General features: G+C 38.5%; 1 protein-coding gene across 2 annotated transcripts in view; it reads right to left on the bottom strand.

Annotated features, from left to right (window-relative positions):
- HSD17B12 (hydroxysteroid 17-beta dehydrogenase 12) overlaps positions 1–12,260 on the bottom strand; it is a 172,872-nt gene that overhangs the window by 137,388 nt on the left and 23,224 nt on the right. The gene's annotated exons all lie outside the window — the stretch shown is intronic.

The raw sequence follows: 12,260 nt of genomic DNA, 5'->3' as shown, positions 1-12,260 counted from the left end.
TCTGGTTTGTGGTTGCTTTTGTTTTGTTTTCATCAGTCCCTCCATTTTGCAGTCACCTGTTATATGCTATCTGCATTTTAACTCAAAAGCACAGAACAAAACCTTCAGGGTTTGAGACACATCCAAAGGGCAAATGCAATTTAATCTATGCGTTTGTTAAAAAGTCAGAGGATTTTTAAAATTAAGTTAAGTTTCAGGCTTAACCTAAACTTAACTTAGTTTTCAGAACACAATTCCTCTTCTTTTCACATAAATGTGGCTATTTGAAAACAAGATGCTTGCATGTTATAGTACCTCAGGCAGGATTATAAAAGTTCAAAGGACTAAACAGATACACATATGCACCATCAGAGTCATAATTCAATCCCAGATACACCTATCACCTAGCAGGAGGACTTAAAATCAATGCAGTCCAACAGGGTAGCCACTAGATACACATTGCTATTAATTTAATTTTTAATTAAAATGAAACAAAATAAAAAATTCAGTTCATCAGTCACACTGGCCACATTCCAAGCTCTCAATAGCTGGTGACTAGACGGATTCACAGCCAAATTCTACGAGAGGTACAAGGAGAAGCTGGTACCATTCCTTCTGAAACTATTCCAATCAATAGAAAAAGAGGGAATCCTCCCTAACTCATTTTATGAGGCCAGCATCATCCTGATACCAAAGCCTGCCAGAGACACAACAAAAAAAGAGAATTTTAGACCAATATCCCTGATGAACATTGATGCAAAAATCCTCAATAAAATACTGGCAAACCAAATCCAGCAGCACATCAAAAAGCTTATCCACCATGATCAAGTGGGCTTCATCCCTGGGATGCAAGGCTGATTCAACATACCCAAATCAATAAATGTAATCCAGCATATAAACAGAACCAAAGACAAAAACCACATGATTATCTCAATAGATGCAGAAAAGGCCTTTGACAAAATTCAACAGCCCTTAATGCTAAAAAACTCTCAATAAATTAGGTATTGATGGGACGTATCTCAAAATAATAAGAGCTATTTATGACAAACCCACAGCCAATATCATACTGAATGGGCAAAAACTGGAAGCATTCCCTTTGAAAACTGGCACAAGACAGGGATGCCCTCTCTCACCACTCCTATTCAACATAGTGTTGGAAGTTCTGGTGAGGCCAATCAAGCAGGAGAAAGAAATAAAGAGTATTCAATTAGGAAAAGAGGAAGTCAAATTGTCCCTGTTTGCAGATGACATGATTGTGTATCTAGAAAACCCCATCGTCTCAGCCCAAAATCTCCTTAAGCTGATAAGCAACTTCAGCAAAGTCTCAGGATACAAAATCAATGTGCAAAAATCACAAGCATTCTTATACACCAATAACAGACAAACAGACAGCCAAATCATGAGTGAACTCCCATTCACAATTGCTTCAAAGAGAATAAAATACCTAGGAATCCAACTTACAAGGGATGTGAAGGACCTCTTCAAGGAGAACTACAAACCACTGCTCAACGAAATAAAAGAGGATACAAACAAATGGAAGAACATTCCATGCTCATGGATAGGAAGAATCAATATCGTGAAAATGGCCATACAGCCAAGGTAATGTATAGATTAAATGCCATCCCCATCAAGCTACCAATGACTTTCTTCACAGAATTGGAAAAAACTACTTTAAATTTCATATGGAACCAAAAAAGAGCCCGCATTGCCAAGTGAATCCTAAGCCAAAAGAACAAAGCTGGAGGCATCACGCTACCTGACTTCAAACTATATTACAAGGCTACAGTAACCAAAACAGCATGATACTGGTACCAAAACAGAGATATAGACCAATGGAACAGAACAGAACCCTCAGAAATAATACCACACATCTACAACTATCTGATCTTTGACAAACCTGACAAAATCAAGAAATGGGGAAAGGATTTCCTATTTAATAAATGGTGCTGGGAAAACTGGCTAGCCATATGTAGAAAGCTGAAACTGGATCCCTTCCTTACACCTTATACAAAAATTAATTCAAGATGGATTAAGACTTACATGTTAGACCTAAAACTATAAAAACCCTAGAGGAAAACCTAGGCAATACCATTCAGGACATAGGCATGGGCAAGGACTTCATGTCTAAAACACCAAAAGCAATGGCAACAAAAGCCAAAATTGACAAATGGGATCTAATTAAACCAAAGAGCTTCTGCACAGCAAAAGAAACTACCATCAGAGTGAACAGGCAACCTACAGAATGGGAGAAAATTTTTGCAATCTACTCATCTGACAAAGGGCTAATGTCCAGAATCTACAAAGAACTCTAACAAATATAAAAGAAAAAAGCAACCCCATCAACAAGTGGGCGAAGGATATGAACAGACACTTCTCAAAAGAAGACATTTATGCAGCCAACAGGCACATGAAAAAATGCTCATCATCACAAGCCATCAGAGAAATGCAAATCAAAACCACAATGAGATACCATCTCACACCAGTTAGAATGGCGATCATTAAAAAGTCAGGAAACAACAGGTGCTGGAGAGGATGTGGAGAAATAGGAACACTTTTACACTGTTGGTGGGACTGTAAACTAGTTCAACCATTGTGGAAGACAGTGTGGCAATTCCTCAGGAATCTAGAACTAGAAATACCATTTGACCCAGCCATCCCATAACTGGATATACCCAAAGGATTACAAATCATGCTGCTATAAAGACACATGCACACGTATGTTTACTGCGGCACTATTCACAATAGCAAAGACTTGGAACCAACCCAAATGTCCAACAATGATAGACTGGATTAAGAAAATGTGGCACATATACACCATGGAATACTATGCAGCCATAAAAGAGGATGAGTTCATGTCCTTTGTAGGGACATGGATGAAGCTGGAAACCATCATTCTCAGCAAACTATCACAAGGACAAAAAACCAAACACCACATGTTCTCACTCATAGGTAGGAATTGAACAATGAGAACACTTGGACACAGGAAGGGGAACATCACACACTGGGGCCTGTTGTAGGGTGGGGGGAGGGGGAGGGATAGCATTAGGAGATATACCTAATGTAAATAACGAGTTAATGGGTGTAGCACACCAACATGGCACAGGTATACATATGCAACAAACCTGCACATTGTGCACATGTACCCTAGAACTTAAAGTATAACAAAAAAATTTTAAAAAGCTGGCGACTACCAAATTGTACAGTGTAGATACAGAATATTTCCATTATCATAAAAAGTTCTGTTGGATAACAGTGCCTTCAATGAGTAAAACATAGGTTTCACATCAAATTACTGAATTTTTCTAATATGATTCCCTGCCTGCAGTAATGAAAACAGTGTGATATTTCTGAAGAAATGTTAAACAAACGGGTAGTATGGAAACACATCACTTTTTCATAGGTTGACATCATGTAAAAGTTTACATTAACATTCATTCTTTGCAATGACTAATACTCCAATTAAGGATAACTCATTTTGTTTAGCAAAGTTTTCTCACTATAACACAGACCTTTTGTAAACGTTGTGAACTCAAAATCTGAGAGAGGTCTCAGTCAGTTTAGAAAGTTAATTTTGCCAACATTAAGGACGCACCTGTGACACAGCCTCAGAAGCTGTACCCCAAGATAGTTGGGGTACAGCTTGCTTTTATACATCTTAGGGAAGATATATACACCAATCAATACACGTAAGATTTACATTGGTTAGATCTGGAAGGGCAGGAAAACTCAGTGCAGGGGAGGGGCTTCTAGGTCATAGGTAGATTTAAACATATTCTGATTGGCAATTGGTTGAAAGTGTTATTATCAGTAGAAAAAAAAATCTCTGGGTTAAGATAAGGGGTTGTGGAGACCAAGCTTTTTGGTTGTTTCTTCATTTTTTGAGACAGAGTCTCACTCTGTCGCCAGGCTGGAGTGCAGTGGCAACATCTCAGCTCACTACAACCTCCGCCTCCCTGGTTCAAGCAATTCTCCTGCCTCAGCCTCCTGAGTAGCTGGGACTACAGGCACACGCCACCACGCCCAGCTAATTTTTGTATTTTTAGTAGAGACGGGGTTTCACCATGTTGGCCAGGATGGTCTTGATCTCCTGACCTCGTGATCTGCCCGCCTCCGCCTCCCAAAGTGCTGGGATTAGAGGCATGAGCCACTGCACCAGGCTGAGACCAAGGTTTTATCATACAGACAAAGCCTCCAAGTAGCAGGCTTCAGAGAAAATAGATTGTAAATGTTTCTTATCAGACTTAAGGTCTGTGTTGATGTTAATGCTGGAGGGGTATAATGAGGCATGTCCAACCCCTACTTCATGGCCTGAGTCAGTCTTTCAGGTTAAATTTTACGGTGCCCTTGCTGATGAGGGAGTCCATTCAGATGGCTGCAGGGGGCTGGGGGGCCCTTCAAATTTTATTTTTGCTTTACAATGTATATCTTTATCATCACCATCTTTGAAGTTTGGGTTAAGACAGAAATTTTCTAAAAGCTTTCCCATCTGAAAAGTCTGAAAATTTTCTTCAAATTAATACATCACACTGTAGGCCGGGTGTGGTGGCTCATGCCTGTAATCCTAGCACTTTGGGAGGCCAAGGTGTACAAATCAACTGGGCCCAGGAGTTTGAGACCAACCTGGGCAACAAGGCAAAAACCTGTCTCTACTCAAAATATAAAAATTAGTCAGGTGTGGTAGTACACATGTGTAGCTGCAGCTACTTGGGAGGCTGAGGTGGGAGGATCACTTAAGCCCGGGAGGCTGATTCTACAGTAAGCCGTGATTGTACCACTGCACTCTAGCCTGGGCAACAGAGCAAGACCCTGTCTCAAAAAAAAAAAAAAAACCAACCAACCAAGCAAACAAAAAAACACACTATAGTTTTAAAAGTACTCTACCTGCTAAAAATATAAGAAGCATACATTACTCTAAAACCTAAATGTTAGTTCTGTAAAATCTAACTTTAGAATGTGCTTTTTGAATAGCTTCTTTCTAAAGATAAAATAAATATCTGTGCAAACAACGAAATTTATAAAATGATACACTAATCCAGTACTAAGATTTATATTTTATATGCATGAAGTAGGTTCTTTTCTTTTGAAATATTAAACAAGCTTTCAAAAGCATGATTCAAAGGTAGTTTATAGAAATCCCACAATTCAATGGAATTTTCAGAGTTTCTAAGAACAATGTTAAATTATTTACCTACTTTAAAAAGAATGACAGCTAGGCCAGGTACGGTGGCTCACGCCTGTAATCCCAGCACTTTGGGAGGCTAAGGTGGGTGGATCACTTGAGGTCAGGAGTTCGAGACCAGCCTGGCCAACATAGTGAAACCCTGTCTCTACTAAAAATACAAAAATTAGCCAGGCGTGGTGGCGCATGCACCTGTTGTCCCACCTATTCAGGAGGCTGAGGCAGGAGAATCACTTGAACCCAGGAGGTGGAGGTTGCAGTGAGCTGAGATCGTGCCACTGTACTCCAGTCTGGGCAACAGAGCAAGACTCCGTCTCAAAAAAAAAAAAAAAAAATACTGACAACTAAGTATTTTTGCTCTAGGCTCTCTTGGGAGGGCAAAATATGGTTTATTTTCAAATACTGGATTAAAACCCCAAATAAACTTCATTTTAATAAAAATCATCTTCAATATAAATCTTTAGGAAGTCTTCAGTGCTCATTAAGCACCTTCTAGAGTCAGTTATAGTTCAGAATGAATCAGATCTTAAAATATAATTCATTATTTAAAATAATAATAAAATAAAGATAAATTATTTTTAAGGAACTTAAATCACATATCATTTCCCCTCAAGAATTTCAAAATTTATCACTAAAAGTTTACATATCCTGCTTTTTCTAAAAGTGAGTTCACTCTGGCAGTGTCTCTGAGATATTTATGTTACTTTGCAAAAGATGGTTCAAGTAAAAGATACTATCATTTTGAAAGTCTACCATGCAAGGATCCCTGCTTTAAAATCTGTAAGTCAAGTCTTTTTATGTCTAATTGTCCTGTATGTGCCTAAATTTTAAGAATCACTCTAACTGTAAAAAGGTTTGCAGAAGATACGCTCCATTAAAATAAGATAAAGAAGGAAACATATTTCTTGAGTATGTAGAAAACTTCAAATGACAACTCATTTTAAGGATAGTTGGCTCAGGGTTTTGTAAGAGTTAAGAAAAAGAAAGCCTCTGTTTACTGTTTCTCAACTATTACCCACTATATTCTTTTAGGGAAACGTATCTCCCAATTTCCACCAACACAAAACCATCAAGCCTCCTTTAACATTTCAGCTTCAACTTAGTTACCTAGTTCTCCCTCCCTGGAAGGGCAGAAACACAGGCAGTCTAGCATCCCCTAAACCTGGCTCCATTCCCCAGCCCAGAGTTGCACACGTACCAGCCCATGTTCTGAACACATGCCTCTGTAACCCTCACAGGTGCTCAGTCACACATAGTCACCATTCACACTGATGAAGCCCAGTGTTCACCAAGAGATCAAGTTCAGGCCAAGCCACAGAGGTCAGGTCAACTCTCTCCCTTTTCTATTCAAAAAAGGGGGAGTCATAGTCAATTCATAGTTTTCTGAATGCTTTGAATATACAAGTAGCAGCAAAATGTTTCTTGTTTATATCTACTTAATTTAAGGTTTTCTTTCGTCTGTTCAAAAAATTTAAAAAATTAAAAGTTATCATTTGAGTTCATTCTAGGGGAGAAAAAAATCCAATTACTCACCTCCTGTTACACTTGCCTAATGTTTCAAAAACTGAATACATCCTACCAGAGAGGACAAAAGGCTGAAAAGCATTGCATCAAAGACATTAAGTCAGAGAAATGATAATATATCCTTCTTTGATTCATCAACAAATTCATCAAGAGGAGGACTTATGCATAATAGTCTTGCTTATGGGCCAGGTGCAGTGGCTCACGCCTGTAATCCCAACACTTTGGGAGGCTGAGGCAGGCGGATCACCTGAGGTCAGGAGTTTGCAGCCAGCCTGGCCAACATGGCAAAACCCTGTCTCTACTAAAATTACAAAACTTAGCCAGGTGTGGTGGTGCGCGCCTGTAATCCCCGCTACTCGGGAGGCTGAGGCAGGAGAATCACTTGAACCTGGGAGGCAGAGGTTGCAGTGAGCCAAGATCATGCCACTGCACTCCAGCCTGGGCGACAGAGCAAGGCTCTGTCTCAAAAAAAGAAAAAAAAAAAAGTCTTGCTTATGAGGGGTGAAAACAATTTCTTTCTTTTATGTAGAAAACAGCTACGCAGCTTGAACTTTACCTGGCTGTGTTATATCCTCTCCTCTCTGCTGCTTCTTACCTGAGCTATTTCACTGCCCTGTGTTTTCTCCACTGGAGGGCACAGTTAGCTTAAAAACAAAAAAAAGGTGAAATCTCATTTGGTCTGTTCTATAGTTCCAGAAAAAGCATGGGCGAGAAGAAGGTTATAGTTGCTATTGGGAATGATGTTTCAGTAATATTTTGGAATTTAATTTATCTCTGTTATCCTTGAAAACCATTATAAAAGATAATCACTAATTGGCTAATAGCCAAATATGCTCCAAATATCATGATCTATGAAGTATAAATAAAAGATGAGGTAGAAAACAAGGAAGATAAAATACAATGGTAGAAATGATCCATTTTAGTTACAGAGTAACCTACATACAAATAGAAATTATCTTTTTCAACAATAGTACACCCAACTACCACGGTCCCAGTAAGACATCTCCATGAGAATGTGGTGTTGAACTATTCAGTTCTTTTGCAATGATAAAATTTATATGTTCAGCAAAAATGGGGTTATTCTTATTTTTTGCATAATTATTTTAGAGTTGATCCAATGGGGGATGCAATTCAGCATTTCATTCACAGCTGCCTTTTCTTTATAAACCTAATCAGTCCTAAGGGTGTACTGCAAAATATTTTCAGTATGTTTAGGAGAAAGATTAATAAAGAGATACATAGTTACTGCCCTTCTAGATAAAGTCAATAAATGTATAGTTTTCAGAGAGATGTGTAAAACAATAGCCTATTGTTGTTTTAAAAATTGCTTTAGAATAAAACTGTTATTCCTCTTCAGCTTACCAAAAAGCTTTCCAAGCTTTTATTTGTGTTAAAAGTAATGTGATTACCTCTATGCTGTTACCCAGGATACCATGTTTTATCAGGTCAACTGACAAAATATTATAACTTATGCTCTGGGACTGAATGTTTGCATCCCCCCAAATTCATATGTTGAAGCTTAAATCCCCAATGTGATGGTATCTGTGGGTGGGGCCTTTGGGAGGTAATTATTAATGGGATTAATGCCCTTACAAAAAAAGACACAAGCATGTGAAGATACAATGAAAGACAGCCATCTGCAAACCAGGAAAAATCCCTCACCTGACATCAGAAGCCTTGATCTTGGACTTCCCAGCCTCCAGAACTTTTAGAAATAAATTTGTTTTGTTTCAGCCATCTAGTCTATAGTATTCTGTTACAGCAGCCCAAACTGACCAAGACAACTTAGTTTTTTGTTAGATAGTCCACTTTAATTTTTGTAAAGTAACAAGTGGGGTAAAAATAACAGGTGAGATTAAGTCTTCAAAAAAATTATCCTAAACATCATGTATATTTAAACAAATTATGCATGTTATTTTAGAAGTGATTCACTAAAGAAACCATAATTCTACACATAATTCTACACAATGGTGCCAGACCCATCCTCTGCACTTCTAAGAGAAGAGGGAATTCCATCTGCCTGGTAACACAACTGATAACTCCCAATCCTTTTCCCTACTTATTTAAATTGTGACTATCTCTCAGAAGAGTATTCTAGGCAAAGGGATAAATTAGTACAAAGTTTGTGCTGTAAATACACAAGGAATGGCAAAGAGGCCAGTATGGTTGGAGTGGAGTAAAGAAATCCCATTCAGGTCTCAGTCTAAATGTCAACGTATCGAGAAAATCTTCCCTAACCATCATCCTATGCAAAGAAGCAGGGATACAAACTTCCTCTCTATCCTCCTCTATTATTCTATCATCTACTTTATTTTTCTTCTTAGTACATTTCACCACCAAACTTACCAAATGTCTGCTTATTGTCCATCTTTCCTCATTAAAATGCAGGCTCCATGAGAGCAAAGACTTTGCCCATTTTGTTCACTGCTACGCCCCTAGGCATTGCAAAGTGTCTGACATACCAGTGGTGATCAATTAATTTATTGAATCAGTTAAATAAAAGAATAACTATGGGGTATGGAGAGAACCTAAGAATAGATGATATAACTTCTCTGATGTTATATCTTACTCTTGATGATATATCTATGGTATATGTCATATCCCTGATATGAGGCATCAGTACCAAATAAGGGGCAGAAACGACAGTAATATAAAAATATAACAAAAAATAGAAAAAGAGGCATAAAATTTTCAAAATTAAACCCTGTAATAATAGCTTTCCTATTCATCTTGTACTTGCCTTTGGCCCATTATCAAAGAATTAAGATTATTTTACTAGTCAGCATAATACTGTACCTTAAAGATAGGAAGCGTCGTCTTTCCAAGTCCCAATGAGTATTTCTCCTATAAAACTAGAAGGCAGGAAAAGAATGCACACCCATCCGCGACAACACACACACACACACACACACACACACACACCTTCATTCACAGAGCAAAGCTTGACTAAGTTACTGAATCTCTTTTATCAGAAAGGATACCCCCAACCAAAAAGGCAGCTTCCCTTGAACCCCAAGCAATAGTGTATGACCAAAGTCTTCACAGACTGAGGTCTTTTTTCTGTTTTGATACAGAGTCTCACTCTGTTGCCCAGGCTGGAGTGCAGTGATGTGATCTTGGCTCACTGCAGCCTCCACCTTCCAGGTTCAAGCAATGCTTCTACCTCAGCCTCCCAAGTAGCTGGGATTAAAAGCGTGCATCCTCATGATGGCTAATTTTTGTATTTTTAATAGAGACGGGGTTTCACTATCTTGGCCAGGCTGGTCTCGAACTCCTGACCTCAAGTGATCTGCCCACCTCGGCCTCCCAAAGTGCTGAGATTAGAGGCATAAGCCATCATGCCAGCCTGAGGATTCATTTCTTATTATCCTAGAGTCCTTTTAGACTTCGGCCTTATATTACTGCTATTAAAGATAAACAATCTCTGTCTTGTTTTTTAAAGCCATATTTATACACACACATCAGGCTCTCCTGGTTCTTAAAGTCTACATCAGTAAGGACACACCCCCACCCCACCAGGGATGCAAAGTAGAGTCCATGTCCCTGAGTTCCATACATCTTTGCTCCAGCTTTTCAGTGACCCGGATGGTACATTTCCCCACCATTTCTATTTTAAAAATAAAGAAATCTTCCAGCCTAGGCAATATAGCGAAACCCTGTCTCTACAAAAAATACAAAAATTAACCAGGAGAGATGAAATACACCTGCAGTTCCAGCTACTAGAGAGGCTGAGGTGGGAAGGATTATTTGAGCCGGGGAGGTCAAGACTGCAGTGAGCATGCCACTGCATTCCAGCCTGGGTGACAGAGCAAGACCCTATCTCAAAAAAAAAAAAAGAGGAGAGAGGAAAAAAAGAAATTTAAATGCCATTGAATCTGTAACCTTATACTTCCCAAACCAGGAGCATCTGAAATGGATTTCACAACCTTTATACTTAATACATTAATATGGAAAAATGGCAGAGTTAAGATGATACCCCCAGGATGATGAATACAACTGACTTCTTATTGGATTTGGAACGTAATTAGAGAGAAATATGCACAAAGGACAGTAACGTATCCACATATAGATGTACCCACTCAGCCTCAGTTCATAGCCAGTCCTGATCCTTTTCAAATTCAGTTGAACTACTTTGGGCCACAGTCTCCCAGATTACCAGGTACTTGCTAAAAATATTTAGAGTAACTAAAAGCAGATCATCCCAAGAAACTTACTTCAAGTTAATTGAAAATCCAATATTCCTGAATCATTTGTTAATAGTTCTCAAAGAATAATGGTAATAAGACAATTCCCACATACCTCTACTCTTTGGTTTTAAAAACTATAAACCTGGGCACTAAAATAATTTAACTACCTGATATGGACAAGAACTCAATAACCAGCATAATCAGGAATGAGACTTTATTTATTCAGTAAGACTTGCAACCATATCCCATACAAAAGTCTTTTCCTTTCATCCATGTCTGTATTCAAATGAATAGCAATAAATTAAGTTCACCCAAAACCCATTGGACTTTAAATCAATTATAAAATTTCATTTGAAACAAGAAAATTTCCCTCCTTTTCTACTGAATCTGTAGCTTAGGATGCTTTCAGCTGAAACTGACAGAAATATCCTTAAAAAATGGAATTTTTATCTCAAAATAACAGGAAACATTCAGGTACTTCCAGAGTGGGCAAACTGAGTGGGTCAGGGATAGCATCAAGGTCCCAGAAGCTTTCCATCTTTCTTCTCTGTGATCCTCAGTGTGTTGGTTCTTTCCCCAGTTTATTCTGTCTGGTCTTCAAGGTGGCCACAGGTATCCATCCCATCCTCACATAATAACACCCTTTCTTCTACCTCTTCTTAAGGCTCGGAAAGCCTTCTCAGAATCTCTCCCTCCAGCAAATCTCCTCTCATATCTCATTGTCCAGAACTGCGATATGCATGCTCCTAAACCAACCACTAGCAAGAGGAAAGAAATCAAAATAAGCTTAAGCTAATCAAGATTGGTCAACTTTTCCTGAAGCATATGATTATACAGTACCTATACAAATGTGGGATTCTGTCAACAAGCAACTAACTGTGTCTGCCACATCTTCCCCAAGTGTTGCAGTCACCCTGTACTGAGGAGACCATGTGGAAATCATCTCCCATTCAGTAGATCAGAATTAAACTATAAACAAGAGATTAATTCATATTTTATCACAAACACAAACCTACAAGGTTCGTTCAGTATTTAGTCAGCAGTCATTTTCATTTACTGAAAATACCTAAAACAGGCTAATCCATCAACTACCCTGAGAGGTTGCAGAAACTTTACTCACAAAGAAAGTATACATCAACTACATCAACTTATGCCTCTAATCTACTATATTTTTAAAATTATCTCCTGGCATTAAGTCCTTTTCTACCTTTTCGTCAGGCTTACTTTGTTGCTTTGCTTAAAGAAAATGAAATCTAATGCAAATATTGTGATGGGAATTACAGCTAAGCTAGTGGTGCCTTGCCCATATCTCCTCTGACCATACCACTGGGGAGCACATTCCAAATGCATCTCTTTGCCCAAGGACTTTGTGCCAACATCAAAAATGAGGA

The sequence above is a fragment of the Gorilla gorilla genome, chromosome 9 (genome assembly GCF_029281585.2).
Source record: "Gorilla gorilla gorilla isolate KB3781 chromosome 9, NHGRI_mGorGor1-v2.1_pri, whole genome shotgun sequence".
NCBI lineage: Eukaryota > Metazoa > Chordata > Mammalia > Primates > Hominidae > Gorilla > Gorilla gorilla.
This window is presented reverse-complemented; position numbering and strand designations above follow the sequence as displayed.